The following is a 17,289-nucleotide window of genomic DNA, read 5'->3' as shown; positions in this document are numbered from 1 at the left end:
CATACAGAAGGACACAAAGCAACCATACCCGAGGGTGTTCATCAATACGGATGTTTATAACTGCATGGGATGATTTGTCACACCTTAGTGCAACCTGTGTCCTGCAGAAAGCCAAATAATGATTTTAACTGCCCGTCTAAAAGATTGATCTCCCTAATCCTCCCCACCTTTCTTCCTACTGAAAGGTGCAGACTAATTTACAACAGGGCCGACGATGGGCATGCTGCGTCAGTGAATGAATGATCTGGCCTCTAGCAAAAAGAGGTAATTTCCTCTTAATGTAGTGCCGTAAACATTTATCATCACGCTGAGCTGACAGCACATCGACACAGCGAGGACGCTGCAAGTGCTCGCTTTAATCTCTAGAGATTTTTACCTCTGATTAGCGATGCGGCCTACAATCACCACCCACCATGCTTGGTTAATTTTACCACCACCGGCAGCAGTAACTGTTGGTTTGGATGGTGCTATAAATAAAAATAAATCCTTAGGCAGTGCAAGGGGACAACTTCAGATAAGCATCAGTTACTGCCACCAGGGTAAAGAGGAAATATTAAGTTTGCTGCGATGACAGAATCAAAGACAATCCGAAACCAAAGAATTGAATGAGGCTTGAAGCTAGGCTATCAAATTACATAATGTAATTATGTTGACAACCTCGTGCGTGTTGATACTTTGGGATGTGTAATATTCCAGTGGTTTGGGAAGGCTAGCACTGTTCATTAAGCTCAGGCATAAATAATGTAGATTCACATTAACTTGCTCACACTGAGAAAGAGGCATTTGCACATGAATTTATAATATGCTCAAACAAAGAAAACGCTTTAAACAACTGTGTATAAGCTGAGTGAGTAAGACAGAGACAGAGCAAAGTGAAGAGAAAAAGAGTAGAGGCGGTCATTTATGCTGTAAGCAGCTATTTGTAGACCTGCTGCAGCAGTACACAATAGAACTGATGTGGCATCACACAGTTATATAGCTCACATTATCTAACTCATATGGGCTACTAATAAATACTAATAATTTGTATATTCAGTTCAGTTCAATTTATATGGCACTAATTTTTAATAGAAGTTATCTCACTGCCCTTTTCATATAAAGAAGGTACAGACAGTACTCTTTGTAATTTTATTTATAGAGACACAAAAATTCCCACCATGAGCAAGCACTTGGCGACAGAGACAAGGAACAGGCAGAAACCTTGAGCAGAACCTAGACTCTGGGTGGGCAACCATGTGTCACAACTCGTTGGGGGAGAGAGAGAAAGAGACAGACCAGGCTAATAATAGTATAATAGTACTAATAGTACTATTAATGATAGCAATAATAATAATAATAATAATAATAATAATAATAATAATTGTAGGAGTTGGTTGAGCAGGAACATGGAGGCGGTAGGTGGCTTACAACCACAGATCCCGACTCTGCAGCTCCGTAAGGAGAAACCCCCGAAAGAAGGAGAGAGGAAAGAGACAAGAAAGCACAAAACTACAAAAGAGAGAAGATGTTGAGTCAGTAACTTCCAGTAAAGCAGCAACTGAACATACAATGCAAAACCTTCTGTGTCTCTCTCTGCTGCTTGTATCACTCTGCTAAGCCCCTCCCACCAAACAAAGAAGTTCTTATGGCAGCAGAAGGAGCCGGTCACCCTGCAAAACTTCATCCCGTGTAGGGCTTATCCTCCACGGCTAGAGTCCAAGACCCCGGTACCTCTTGCTTTGACTACTATACTCAAAGACGCCTCTCTGACGTTCTGCAGCCCAAAGGCTTCAGAGGCAGCTGCAACAATGTTTAACAGCTGGATGAGAGGCTAGCACACCACTTTCCTCCCACAGACGTAATTCCCCACTGTTTGGTCATCATGCCTCTTTGCCACTCGTCGATACGAGTGCCATCAAATATACTGAGCCTGAAGCTCCATGTGGAGCTGCGACGTGTTCACACACGTTTTATACAGCGTTGTTGGCAAAGAAGGGATGGGCAGATCTTTCGTTGCTGGTGGTTGTTTGTCAGCCATTGTGTTAGCAAAACTTCTGAAGCTGTGGATGTGCACAAGCAGTGATTGATACTGAGACTCCTCCTGGATCTGATTGGTTGTTTTGATCCGGGACCGGTAGATTCTTGCAAATGGCATTAGGAGCACTAGGAGGAAACTGATTAGTGTCTTATTTTATTGTATTTTTTTTACAGATGATCTGTCTCAGGTACTACTGTCAGGATATAGTGACAGTTTCAGCAAATATGTTAGTATGTAAGTTATTTTTTCTGTAAGAATACTGCATTTGTGAAGGGAAGTCTGGGCCTATAGCAGCATAACTAAGGGATGGTTCAGGGCTCACCTGAGCCAGCCCTAACTATAAGCTTTATTAAAGAGGAGTCTTAAGCCTTACTCTTAAATGTGGAGATGGTGTCTGTTTCCTGAACCCAAACTGGGACCTGACCCAGATATATGGCCTTACCATGGTAATGCATGAAAGTGGTGTATTCCCTATCGCTGTATTAATTAATTTTTGGCCAGTGGGGGCAGAGAAACTTCGTGACAAGGAGACAGACACACATCCCTGACATATTATGCTAACATGTTAGCAAAAAATTGCCAATTACACCCACCTGACACTGAGCAACATTAGCATTGATTTGGATTAGTATTTCTGTCCAATGTTCACTCTTCTCTTCTCTCCACTAGCTCTGAGAAAAACTTTTATAATAACTTTTAGTAAACGTTTCAAGAGATCTCCATATCTCATGTCATCGGTAACAAACTAGGGACCCAGCGCTGCTCCACACTTGGTGGCTTTTTCCAAAACTAAGGACCATGTGTTTCATGTTGTTAAGTTTTGTTGTAATGTTAATAAAATACCATATGACATTGTAAATGTGATGCTGATTGATTTATGATACTGATTCATTTATGTTATACAATGCAAATATGCTACCTTCGATCTAAACAACTGCATATATTAGATTAAACCATTCTTAAAGTAGTTGTGCTCACCTTTCTATTTATAGAAGTTAGTCAAAAGCTCTGTTTGGTTTCTTTCTTTTTTTTTTCTTTCATTTCTTTTATGGTACCCTGAATTTCCCTTTCTTGGGAAAAGACATGACCTACAGTGCACATTGGTTCTCCAGCATCAGCAGCCACTTGGCTAGATTAGCTGCATTTAGAGATGAATCCTAGTGCGGGGTGGACTAAACCATTTTGCATCTTGTGTAAGGGGTGAGAGGGACCTAATTGTTTAGAGAGGCTCCACTGTCTTGCTCAGTTTCTCAAACAGTTTTAGTTATTCAACCCATTTTAATTTAGTTATGACACTAATTAAAAGATTGCAAACAAATACAAACTTTTCATGCCAGGCCTTTCAAGCTGCAGTTTTTTTAGAGCATCACAAAACTGACATTGACATGTGAAAATGTTACACATTTTTACCTTAGTCTATATCATTTAAAATGCAATGTAATTTTAATAACAAAATAGCATTTTTTTAAAGTCTAAAAAGAGTTGTGTAGGAATGTCTCCACTTACAGTTCAGAGGTGCTGTATAGTTAAGTGGCTTCATGATACCTTACATATAGAAGAATGATACCATCAATTCCACAAAGTAAGGCCTGGATACTGGACAAAACCCTGATATTAGGTATCAGAATCAGTATCATGGTGGTATCTATGCTTGAAATAAAATAAAAAAATGTAATTTTAATGTAAGCTCAGTGGTTGTATTCTGCGTCTCTGAAAATCCTCTGCAAGATTTTCCCCTCTCTCTTTAAGGCCAAACATTCATCAAATCACAGAGAGAGCCAAAAGGAGGCTTGCTTCCCTTGTGGTTGTTGACAAGACAAAAGCATATTAAATCCAATGTCACCAGAAGATCAATACCTACTGAAAGTGTTGAAGCTTGGCTGCTGGGGTAACATGGTGTAGGCGTGCATTTGCATTAAACTGCGGTGGACTATGAGTGCCAGTGTATCAATCAATGTTTTGTCAATCACAATAAGACTCAAATAAGCAAAAAGTGCATTTACTGACATGGTGGGGATGTAGAGGTATCATTGTCTTCTAAACCTTCATCATCTTTTACCACGGACTGATGCAGTTGACAGTCTTTTTCAATATTATGTGTCTTTTAACATCATTAGGGATTTTGAAAGACTTCCCAAACTATCATTATTGCAATTTGGGACAAAATCTAGCCCTTAGGCTATTTATAGCAGCCCTGTCCACAATGTATATTTTAATTTGTTTCTTTCATTCAAAATCATTAATCACTGTTTTCTACTTAGTGCAATGGGGTGATGGGAGATAGCTTAGTTTCCCTACCAGTCAGTCAGAACTGAAGAAGTCCTTTGGATGAGGGACGAAACGTCTTCTAGTATCTTCAAGCAAGTCCAGTTGCCCTTGACTTAAACCTTCTTTGGATGGTGATGGGAGAATTAGCATGAACAATAGTAAACAAAAGAAATAGACCCTCCTCTGTCATGAAATTGAAATGCCCTGTTGTGTCTATCTGCTCCTTCCTATAAATGATGGGATCTTGTGTTATTTGTGTTGTGTGTGGGCTTGGTTGATGTGGCAGGGCCTTGTTTGAAAATGTGATGTCATATATAGACATCCACAAATCAGAATTGAATAATTTGGGAAATGGAAACAGACTCATAACGGTTCTTTAATTTGTCTGGGTATGACTGGGAAAACACCACTGTCAATAAAATCTGATCATGTGGTTTGATCAGATTTCATTGACATAATCCAGATGGAGCATTTACAGGATTTACAACAAATTATTTCTATTGTTCCCCAATTCTAACTCTGATTGTTGCTTATTTAGTCACACATATTTAACATGAAATATAACTACTTAAGATTTGATTAGGTTTCAAATCTTAAGTATTTAAATATGTGCTTTACACTATATTTTTAGACCTTTAGCAACATATAGAAAGAAAGTATGTGAAGAAATATACATTCACACCATATGTGACTGATTAGATCCAAATCTGACTAAACAAAGTCCTGATCAACATTTCATATTATTTACACTGGCACGTTTGGGCTGTCTGGCACTACATTGAGCTCAGCCACTACCAAATGGCCTGACTGCAGCCTCTGCAGTCTGAAGAGATAGTCATTACCCCTCCAAAGCTACTGTATGTGTAAAACTACAGAATCTGTAATTTGCTAAAGTTTTTTCCTGCGCAACTTCCACCATAAAATTAGCCAAGAGAAAATAAGACATACTGTGAAATCCAATAAATATTTATTACTTAACTTTGGAAATGCTCAGGATATAATGTATGCTTAAGGCTTTGACTGCAGAGACTTGAAGTATGGTGACACAAATAAGGTGAGGTTATAGTGCTAATGATGATGAAGATAATGATGATGGGATAATGACAATTATAATGATTACGAAGATGATGACCTTCATACACATCAGTTTAATGTGATACATAAACTTTTCATAGATTTTTCTCAAGAATACTACAAGAAATACCTGTGAACAAATTAAATAATTAAAATTACAGTACGTAAAATAGTATGTAAAAAGTTGGGCGGGGATTGTGAGAATTAAATTAAGACAGTTCCACCAGCATATTAAATTGTGTATTTAACACCTCTTCATCATTTGCAGAGTAAAAGTCAGAATTTAGGAAAGGTGTGGAAGCTGTGTAAAATGTAAATACACCCACCATGAATCTTGTTCACTGTTGTCCACAAACTTTTATATCAAAAATGGTCTGATCATGTTTTCTTCACTTGATTGTCCTCCATCCCTGTTGTTAGCCATAAGTAATGCACTGTCTGCAACAAACCATTATAAATTAAATGAAGTAATTAACGTAATTGCCAGAAATCTATGTTGCTATTAAGTTGCCACTCTGTAAGAGTAATCATTTGCATCTTATTCACTTAATTGATTGGAGCACTCACAAACTCAGAGGCCCTTTCTTCTTATCTCCCCATTGAACTGTTTCTTTCTCATCACTTTAAACAACACATCATCAGAATACTTTTTCATTTAAGACAAAGGCCTGTTTGCACAGCAAGATTTCTGTCTTTCATATGTGTATTTTTCCCACTGAGGTAGTTTTAATGATGAAGCATAATAAAATACAACCCAGCTAACTCAAAGCTATTGATAACTATGTTATTCTAATGTCATTTTATTTTTACAGTTACACTTTATTTTGCAGAATCTCAAAGAAAAACATTTGAAACTGAAGCTTTTTTCTTTTTTGTGTCCTGTTTGAAGGGTTCCAACTTATCTCCTGCTGGATCTTATCTGGATCTCTCAATGGGTTGTGGTCCAGTCACACTGCTTTCATCTCTGATGAAAAAGAATGTTGAAAAGCAAAAGCACTTGCTGTGCTGTTGTTGTCAGCTGAGGAAATGTCAGCATTAGTTCTTTTACTATTAATGGTCCAGATAAATAATCTAAGTTGCTCACGGAGCCAGCTGCAAGTCTGTCTCTTTGTGACAACAATACATGTCTACTGACAGTTTAAAGAAACTTTTGTTGTGGATCTATAGCTAAAAAACGGCTTTAGTTCAATTTTCATTGTGACGTCAATGTTAAATTACCAGCCTTACTTTGAGTTCCTCCTCCACTTTCCTGCCTTCAGTGGAAGTTAGATTGCTGTAAAAATACATTTTAAAAGGTATATAACAGAAAAACATTCATGCATGCTTCTTTTTTAAAAGCTCTTTTTCATTCTTAACATAACTATTTCTGGCACTTACCATGAAAAGAACTGAGGGCAACATAATGAATGTCTTGCATGAAAGAGTCAAATGTGTGTACCATATTTAAACAATGGTAGCATCTCTTCCCTGTTCATGTCAGGAAGTTTTTCATCCCACCTTTAAGTGTTGCTGTTCAGAACAGCTATAAAGCCTTCCTGCGGGGTCAGATGACAAGTCGTACAAATGACTTCTTTTCTAGCACACTCCCACCTTAGTGCTGAACATGTAGCTCAAGGGCAGAGAAGTGCATTAACAACTTAAATGGTTTGAGAAGTTATGAGGATTTAGTTGCATGCATTTCTCAGTGACGACTCTGTGTCTCCATTGGAATTCTCAAAAGACACTCAAAAGATTTTTTAACGCAATAATTCTTTGAGCCAAAATCTGCCGTGACCTGCAACCGTAAACTGGTATTTTAAGGTTTCTTACCAGAACAGCAGTCAGAATGACTTCTTAATTCCTTCTGACAACACCTTGTCAACAGCAGATGCCTTTGGCCCCGTTTTACTCCCCATGCTGCTCTCCATCTGAAGGGGAAAAAGAAAACCTACAAGTGAACCACATGGCCAAGCCCCAAGGTTGATGAATCCCATCTCTGTAGATTTCTATATCAATGTGTTTCTGTCAGGTTGTACAGTTTGGGCGTTTCTCTGCTCTGCAAGCATGAAAGCACCCCTGTGCTTAGGCAGCCTGGCTCCCTAACACGTCCAATCACAGTCCAGCCGAGAGGAACCGGAGCAAAATGGATGTCAGCATGCCTTTGCAATGATGGATGGGCCTCACTAGAGAGATGATGGATGACCAGGGTGGCCATGTTTGTTTCATATCATGCAGAATGAGTTACTATGGCAATACCGCTGCTCCAGTGACCTCTGGTTGACCTGTGTCAAAAAGAGAAGTCAGCTATGACTTTGGCTGCCTGCTGGATGACAGATACTGCCAGGCAGTCCAGAAACACACTCATGTTTGACTGAGGAAGGATTTTTGTGAAAGAATTAAAAATTAGTTAATTTAGTCATTTTTATTTGGCTTCTAAAGCTACACCCACTTGTAATTAATTGTGGACCAATGTTTGTTTTCTTTTTCTCAGCACAAAATTCCAATAAGTTGTGCTAATTAAACACAGAGGAAGCAATTAAAAACTCCCACTATCTGCAGTGGGCAGATGCGTGGCTCACAAAGATGTGCGATAAATACGGAGGAAGCAACTTTTATTTCAGTTTCAAAGTCTTCTTGTATGGCCTGTCACAATAAAATTGCATTCTTAAAACAATCTTGACAAATTATATTTGGCCCTATTTAAACTATCTATAGCCTACGGACTACAGTACATGGAGCAAGTGCACTTAGGGCTTTCCCAACTCCACTTTTGCTGATAAACAGTGCATAATCTGTGCGCAAAGTAAGGTGCAAGGCGCAACAGGGTTGTATTTAGTCTCTTAATTGATCATAGGTGGGTTTTGAGCATAACATGAGTTAAACTCAATGTGTCTCCCATTCCCTTAAAAGCCAGGTGTGCCTGCACCTGTCGCATTGCTCTTTAAATGGAGGATGAATGGCATATTGTAAAAGCCATAATAAAATACATATAAATAAAAAAGTGTGATGCCGACTTGCAGCAGACAGAGAGAGAGAGAGAGAGCTCATGAGGACGAGCAAGAGAGTGAGTGATGCATGGACAGAAGTGTGATATGAAATAAAAACTTTCTTTGATCACGAAGTCTTATGTTACTCTACATTTCTGCGTTTTACATGTGAAGTGTACGAATTACTCTGCACATTGGTTTCTCTGTTAACAGTGACAGACAGAACCATGTTATATATGCCCTCTCCTCTATGAAACGTCTGTATCCTCGCTGCGCTGTATTATTTAAACTCTGATGAACTGGTCATGGGTTACATCTGTCTTCAAGCTGATTTCTTTACTATGTGTTGTTATGAGTGTTTTCTTTAACGATTTACTTTAATGATTAAAGATGATATGAATTGTTCTTTTGCATTATTTTTTAAGCTTTGGCAGTATTGTTGTTTGACATGCATGCCAATAAAGCTGAATTGAATTGCTGCTGTCAGTGCATCCTGACCAGGCCTGTCAGAGTGTCTGGAGATTTAAATAATCACAGCGTCTTTCTAAACAATTCACCCTATTTAACCCATCAGATCCCACTCGCTGTTAATCAGAATGTTAATTTTTATGACCAGACTAGAACCCCACCTATGCAGGGGCATCTTACTTTCTGAATAATGAACCCTTTAAATAGCCGAAAAATACTGTGCCATTGACTTTAGACCAGGATTTTGTTGGTCAATGGTGCAATCACTTTCTGCTGCCTCAAGATAGAAACATGCCAACAACACACCTGACCACACTAAATTTTAAGACCAACACTCCCATGGGCGCACAGATGGAAGCAACATTTGCTACTTACACAGTTTGGGGAGCTGGGTGTGAAAATGACAACCACATCGGTTGGAAACTGTGCGCCACTTTGTGCCAGATGCCATATAGGGCCCATTGTTTCTAAGAAGTCAGAGGTCTAAGACTTTTTCTAAGTTTTTCAAAATATCCTAGCAGCATTCATTTCAGTTTATTTTACACCTGAAGGCTCAAGTGCTTACATCTTGATCTCAATAAAGCAGTTCTTAAAGAGAGTGTTTCATCTGACAAAACACAACAAACCCTCAGCTAAACCTCAGCCAGCAGCCTGCAGATGCTGAGATTTTCATTCCAACTTGGTGTTTTTTGTCTTTACATAAGGGATGGTCTGTTTATGCATATTTGTGCAGTAACCATCATTTATATTGTCCCTTCAGCCCCTAAGAGAACTTATTGGTTTTTACTCTTAAACTGATGTGACACCAGCCAGTGTTGTGCATCTATACTCATTGTACAGGTCCAATTTTATAAAAAAATTGTAACTTTAAAATTTTAATAAGATCATAGAACACTTATTCTTAAATCCATTTTTTAAAATTCTCTTTTTAACTCATGTCTCTGCTGCCTTAATGACCCATTTTCAACATTTTCATTCAAACGACCCCGGGGATCAATAAATGAAGATGAACTTCGTCTCATATTGGAGAGACTTATAAAGAAGACGAGTGTATTTAATCACCTCTTTACACACTTGAGGAGTTTTGTTAGCTTCAACAGCTGTGCCACATTTAAAAGTCACAAAATGACATGAGAGGACGCCCTAGGCAGAGGAAACCAGATGATGCAGGCTGAAACAAACAATGAGAATTTTTGCTGTCTGTTTAGCAATGTGTTTTTGTTTCATTGAATACAGAAATTATTGTTTCTATTACTGGCCCCTGCCTCTCATGGTTTCTGTATTTCTTGGTAACTGCATTGCTTCCTTTAACCTACTTGGAGCATAAGATTGATGGTGTATACTGCATCTGGAAGATTTATGCAATATTAGAAAAGAAGTTGGCATAACTTAAGAGTATAATAAAGCTCTATTTGCTTTCAACAAGTATCATTGTATAATTAATGAATTACCCTCCAACCTTGATCTTTTGTTGAACACACTTGCACACAAGATAATGAAATTTACATTTGTCATGGCTATGTTTCCATTCAGTTTAAACACTCCCAAAAAACTCCAGGACACCGGCGATTTTAGTTTACTGGGAATCTTGTGAAACCGTAACACAGTACATTGAGATATTTATATCATTAAAGAAGCTAAACACACAGTATCAAGGTAAGCAGCACCGCTTAGCTAACGTAGCTGTGTAGCTTATAAAATGAAACACAATTGAGCTAGCAGCAATGAAACATAAAGTTAACTTAGCCTAGCATAAAACTAATTAGCGCCTTAGCCATCACAATATTCTTACAAACTCAAAATAAGTGATAACGTCAACGTTACACAATGAAAAACACTTACAGATGTTGCCTTAGCAAAGAGGGAGAATGAAAAGCAATCAACTCAGAAGCTGACGGGTGGGAGAGCTCCCACATGACTGTAGCCGATCACCACATGGCAGTTTTCCTTTCTGTTACTTTGTTTCCCAGCATACACTGGTCCTAGGTTGCCACGGCTACAATAATAGACAAACTACACTGAACAGCTGAAACAAAGCGACAAACATATTTTCTAGGAGCATAACATTATTACTTCCAGTTTTGCTAAAGTGAAGTTTGTCTTTCCTCTACAGCTTCCACTTCTGCTACCGTTGCTGTTGCCTTAAGGATAATATGAAAGTATATGTTCAATGGATGTCACCACCTGGATCAACAGTAAGTGACAAGAGATAGAAACAGTGTTTTTATAAGTAAATTAGGCAAAACAGACAATTGTGTGTGTCTGTCAGAGGATCAGTATGTATGCAGTATGTGCGAGTGGTGAGGAGTGTGTGTGTGTGTGTGTGTGTGTGTGGAAGAAAAACAGAGCAGAATCAGTCAGCAGGCTAGTGAAAGAGAATGAAATCACGTAAGTCTAATTTATTGGCACCAGAGCCCAGCCTGCTCAGGTGGGTTGCACCTCAGACCACACATCAGCTCCCCCCACCAACTTCCTGGATTAAAAAGGGAAAAGTTACATAGAACCAGACTGGGTGAAACCTGAAGCTGTAACAGTAAGAACCGAAAAAATAAGATATGGCAAATCAGCTACTTTACTGAGAGTTCATACATGAACAGTAAATTGGTCAAAAATTCACATGTATATAAATGTATTTTTCTGTGAACACACTACAGTAATTTTGTGATAATGATGATGGTACATTTTGCATTATTTCCAACACAGATATTTTCTAGTTTTTGTTACTATGCAGACAGAGGAAGACCCACCATCTTTATAGCAAATCAAATCATATGTTATTTACAGTGCAAAATCACCATGCAGCATGGTTGCAATATACTTTCCAAAAAATACACAGGATCCTTCATAACGTTAACAGTTACACAAGTGATGAGAGTATAAAATTATATGCTGGTGGCCACCTGCTTTTCTTAACGCAATTTTCTTGCAAGAGCTTACTGACATGATTCCACACTTTCTTCAGCCTTTGACTACAACAAGGGAATGTGTGCTCATTATAAGTGCTCATTATTTTACAACTGTTCATTAATTTAGCGCCATTTTGTCATTTGAAGTTACTTGTGTGTGTGTAAATTTAAGAGTGCACAGGGAGAGAGAAGTAGAGTGCTACCAGCGAACATTTATCTTCAAAATATGGGTACTAATGGTATCTTTACTTGAATTATAGCCAGAAAAGATTTTCTAAAAAAAATCGTACAGTGCAAATCAAAGTGACTGCAATAACTGGAAATCATTTCATGTCTCCCAAGTAATAACATGGCTTAACTTTTCATTTAAGTAGCAAACTTCTGTCCTCTGCAGAAGATGCCCTTCATTCATAACAAGTGTTATGCATTATCTGCATTTACTATCAGACATCCATTACTGCTACTTTTCATGATGCTGTTCATTTTGCACCAGAGTGGCTTCACTGTTTCCACCGTGAACTCAGCTGTGTCATCAACACAAAGACATTGCCCTCCAGCAATGTGAGTAGGGCACAACCTTGAAATACAAATAAGAAATCTTCAAAACCTGGTTCCCACTGAGTCCAGGATAGACAGACATAGTATGTGTGTGTGTGTGTATGTTTGTAATTGCTTAGTACCCTTTGAGAACCTCCTTACGTTTTCAACCTTAAAAGTGAAGTGATCAGTTTGGACAGAATAATGATAACTCCCTCCCATGTCAGTCTAATTCCACTAATGTTTGTATGACCCAAAAACACATAATAAGCTCGATCCTGTACTTTACTGTCTCAGCCTTCACCCAGCTAATTGGACCCCAAACATGCACAATGTATCCAAATGTGAAGAAATGAAAAAGCCAGTGAAGAAATGTTTATGCTCAAAGACATTCTGTAGATGCTGAATGAATATGGATAGATGATGTGTGTTCTTCTCAGTTAACATCTTTGTAGCCTGGTAGCCAACACTATAAGTAATTTCTACATATTTGTCTTTGTTATTATTTTTTTTCCCCCTGTAGATCTAGTGACTGCCATAGGTGTCGCTAGACACTTAGTATTCATGCTTTGTGCCCCAGTAACAAGGTCAAGACACCTTGGAGTTGTTTTGGACATGTAGGCCTCCGCAGTCAAGTTAATAACAAAACATCTGCAACAATAATAAAGACGCAACGTTTGATTACGCTTTCAAAATAAAACTATTGGTTAAAGTGAAACGGCCTGTTGCTACCGTTGTGAACGTCACAAAAAAAAAGAGTCAATGGTGAAATCAAGTGTCTGCAACATTGATGATAGGTTGATGAGGGACTATCCTTCTGGGCACAAGACTTTTCGGGAACAGCAGTCAGGGAAACTTGTGCTCTCTCCTCTCATAGTCTGATGTCAGCTGATAATGTTAACAGTAAGTTAAAGAGGTGGTATTATGCTCATTTTCAGGTTCAAAATCTTGATTAGGGGTTGTACCAGAACAGGTTTACATGGTTTAATTTTCAAAAAACACCATATTTTTCTCATACTGCACATTGCTGCAGCTCCTCTTTTCACCCTATGTGTTGTACGCTCTGCTCTTGAGCTACAGAGTGATGCATCTTACTTGTACAAAATCTTTGCTGGGAGTTGCACATGCGCAGTTCCCACGTAAGGACTACTGGCCAATCAGAAGCAGAGAAGGGCTGGTCATAAGAAACAAGGTAGTGTGATCCAAATCAAAGCCGCTTCAGACTGCGACCGTAACCTAGCAGATGGTATAAGTTACTCACAAGTCCACAACCACACAACATCATTGTTCCACATCTTACCATCAGGACTAAATGTTGAACTGTCACCATTGTTCTGACGATTTATGCTGCCTTGCCGAAAAATGCTACCATAGCACAAATCGATAGACTCGACTCTACTTGGCCCTGCTCCATTTTCCATTGCAGATAGTACCCAAAGATAGTACGTAGCTTCTCGTCATAGCGACGTCACACAGAGCTGCTGCGATGTAATGTTCAATGCGACACACACAGCTCTCTCTTTTTTAAGTTAAAACGTTTCAACATTCCTCAGAATGTAAAGACAGATAAGCGGTATGAAAACCTTCCAGCTGTGTTTTCCTCTGTCGTTGCTGCAGCGGTCTGTGTGACGGCAGGAGCAGAGGGCTCTGTGAGCGGGCGGCTGGCCGGCCTCACACGCTCCTCCCGCGGGTTGGCACAGGCTTCCCCCGCAGACACTTGCGGAGCTCCTCAACTCCGAAAATATCCAAGCACAGTTTTGTTTCGTCATCACTTCTCGTAAAACTGTCAATATTCGAAATCTACACAGTTGATTTCTCACCTCAGAACTTCTCAGAAGTGGATTTAGTGATGAATTTACATATGAAAACTGTAAAATATAAAACTTCCTGTTGCTGGCCTCTGTCTGGTGCAGCAATGATGATGCAGTGAATAGTGAATATTCTCTCTGACCAATCAGCAGTCTGTCGTCTTTTCACTTTACATTTTAGTTTCCCTCAGCTCACTTGGTACCTCGATGGAGGTGAGGTGATACGAAAAAAAGTACCTGGAAGCAGGTACAGGTACAACATTTCTACAACGGAAAAACCAAACAAAGGCGAGTCGAGCCAAAGGGCCTCCGCTCAGACTAGCTTGGTTTGAGGGCGTGCCTGACCCCGCTAGCCGCTTGGCAAGCTTTATGATGTGTTTTTATTGTGATGTCACAAGTAAAGGGAGATACTGCCATCTTCTTGCATCATCTTGTCACAAGATCTCTGACGTAATTGCTGACGTAATCTGCACTCTGCGCATGCGTTGGCGTCTGTAGCCACCTGTCGGAAGCTCCGTCTTAAACCTAACTCTTATCCAGTTTTAATCCACTCTTTTTCGTTACATTTTTTATATCCTTTTTATTTAACTTAAGTTTTTAACTTAAGTTTTTAACTTAAGTTTGACGTGGGTTTAGGATTTTAGCCATCCGACATGGATTTTAAGCTAGATGACCATAAAAACGCGATCAACGCTTCTGATCGCAACAAAGCTCCGGTGACTATGCTAGCCGAAATAACGCTGCCCCATGAGGACTGCACACTCCTTAAGAAAGCGAACAAGAAGATTGCTGACCTTATGGAAGACATCCGACGACTTTCAGAGGAACTCAAAGAGAAAGATTCCCTGCTGACTGGCTTTATGGATGTGGCTTCAGTACAAGCCAAACAGATTCTTTCTCTTAGCGCAACCGCTAACATCCAGGACACCGTGTTTTGGGACCCCTCTAGCCTTCCCAGGCTTTCATCCTGCTCGACTCCAAAGCATCAGTCAACCTGGGCTGAAGTGGTGGTCCGTGGCTGCAAGAGAGAGGCTCGGATGGGGCTGCCTCTCCTCCGCACATCGGCCTCTCCAACCGCTATGCAGCCCTGTCTAACGACACTCCAGTCCATCCAGCTGATGCACCTGCGGCTTCGAGTCTCCCTGATACGGATCTCTTTCGGCGCACAGTGCCTGCCGACACTGTTGCATCTCCTTCACCGGCTACATCTCCTTCACCGGCTACATCTCCTGCACTGGGCAGCCGGTCTGCCGCCGGGCCTGATCAGCGGCCGTCATCCCGGTCAAAAACCTCCGCTTCCCGACGTAGGATCCTGAAGGAGGCTGTGCTCAGACGCTCCAGAGGCCGTCTCTACCCTGCACCGTCGGGTAGCCCTTCTCTCAGGTCTGTTACTGCTACTCCAACACAACACTCGGCAGCTCACACACTCCATCCTCAGTCCGCACGCAGTGTTGAAGCAGATTCTGCTCAGTCCTGCTCTGGAACCACACAACCGGCATCTCCTCGTCCCCTTTTCTCCCCAACCACACTAATAATTGGTGACTCCATAACCAGAAACCTCCGTTTCTTTAACGCTACCACTCACTGTTTCCCCGGTGCCACCACGGCTGTCATTTTAAAAAAACTCCAGGACCTGATGCCGTCGCTCCCGTCCTCCATCACAAGAGTGATAGTCCATGTCGGAACAAATGACACAGCTCTTCGGCAGTCTGAGCTGACAAAATCAGATTTTAACCGTCTTTTTAACTTTTTAAAGCAGTGTGGAAAGTCCGTTTTTATCTCTGGTCCCATTCCCATTGTTAGACTCCTTGGCCTCCACGACTGGCTCCAGTCCGCCTGCAGGGCTCATCGTGTGTGTTATGTGGATAATTTTAATATTTTCTGGCAAAGAATGTCTCTTTTTAAGACAGACGGACTTCACCCAAACAAACGGGGCTCAGAAATGTTAGCTGCGCACATACAGCATGTGGTGCGGTCCACACATGACTTACGTGAATGACTAATCATTCATGCAGCACACCTGGACACACCACCGCTCACTGAACAGATCTCTGCCTCACTGCCACAAACAACTGTCTCCACCTGCTGGCATGTAAAGCCGTCTGCTCCCAGCGCTGTTCCACAGACTTCTTTTCCTGTCATCATCACGCATAGACCAGTAAACCGAAATGTGCACATCGCACACAGAAATATTAGTAATCTCTTAAGGATTAGGACAACTGCACCAACTCCAGCACCCAGAACAAACTCATTTAAAATGGCTCTCTTCAATGTGAGATCACTTTCAAGTAAGACTTTTATCTTAAATGATTTTATCTTGTCTGCAAATCTAGATTTTATGTTTTTAACTGAATCATGGTTGCAAATGAATGACTATAGCCAGCTAGCTGAACTGTGTCCGCCTCAATATGATTGTTTTAGTCAACCGAGGGTCAGTGGTCGTGGTGGTGGGCTAGTGAGCGTGTATAGGAAAAATTTTAAATGTCATCAAGTACGCTGTGATGAATTTAACTCCTTTGTTCTCACTCTTAAAGTTGGAGGGCTGCAACCTCATATTTGTTATAATTTATCTAACCCCCAAAACCGCCTGGAGGATTTTTATCAGAACTTCCTGAATTTTTATCTACTCTGGTTTTAAATTATGACAGAATTGTTCTTTGTGGTGATTTTAATATTCATGTTGATGAAACCAACAATGTTAATGCAACTAACTTTTTAAATATGGCCACTTCTTTTAACTTCAAACAACATGTCAAAGGGCAAACACATAACCGTGGTCATACACTGGACTTGGTTTTTACCCTGGGTGTCAGCATTTCCTCTGTGGAATTAGTGGACATTACCATATCTGACCACAGATGTATTGTTTTTAGCTGTGATTCGCCTGTTACTCATGCCGCTTCACCAAGCTCTGTGTGTTCTCGCTTCTTTAATGAACAAAGTGTTTCAAAGTTTTGCGCATTCTTTCATAGCCAAAGTCAACACCTGTCTGATTCCAACACCAACAATCTGGTCGATCACTTCAATCATATCTGCTTGTCGTCACTAAATATTACTGCTCCTCTAAAGGTTAGGCCTACGTCTAAAGCTAGTAAGCAACCCTGGATAAATGACAGCATTCGCAGCCTAAAAAGGGAATGCAGGAAAGCAGAGCACAGATGGAAAAAATCCAGTCTCCAAGTCCATTACCTCAGTCTGAAGGATTTATTAATTAACTACAATAACATGGTTAAGGATGCGAGAAC

General features: G+C 40.2%; 1 long non-coding RNA gene across 1 annotated transcript in view; it reads left to right on the top strand.

Annotated features, from left to right (window-relative positions):
* Window positions 1-10,825: 10,825 nt before the first annotated feature.
* LOC123962466 overlaps window positions 10,826-17,289 on the top strand; it is an 11,626-nt gene continuing 5,162 nt past the window's right edge. Inside the window, exon 1 of the long non-coding RNA XR_006822944.1 lies at window positions 10,826-10,988. This is a non-coding gene — a long non-coding RNA (uncharacterized LOC123962466). The remainder of the gene's footprint in view (window positions 10,989-17,289) is intronic.

Source organism: Micropterus dolomieu, linkage group LG22, assembly GCF_021292245.1.
Source record: "Micropterus dolomieu isolate WLL.071019.BEF.003 ecotype Adirondacks linkage group LG22, ASM2129224v1, whole genome shotgun sequence".
Taxonomy (NCBI): Eukaryota; Metazoa; Chordata; class Actinopteri; order Centrarchiformes; family Centrarchidae; genus Micropterus; species Micropterus dolomieu.
Note: the sequence above shows the minus strand (reverse complement) of the source record. Positions and strands in the feature narration are given on the sequence as shown.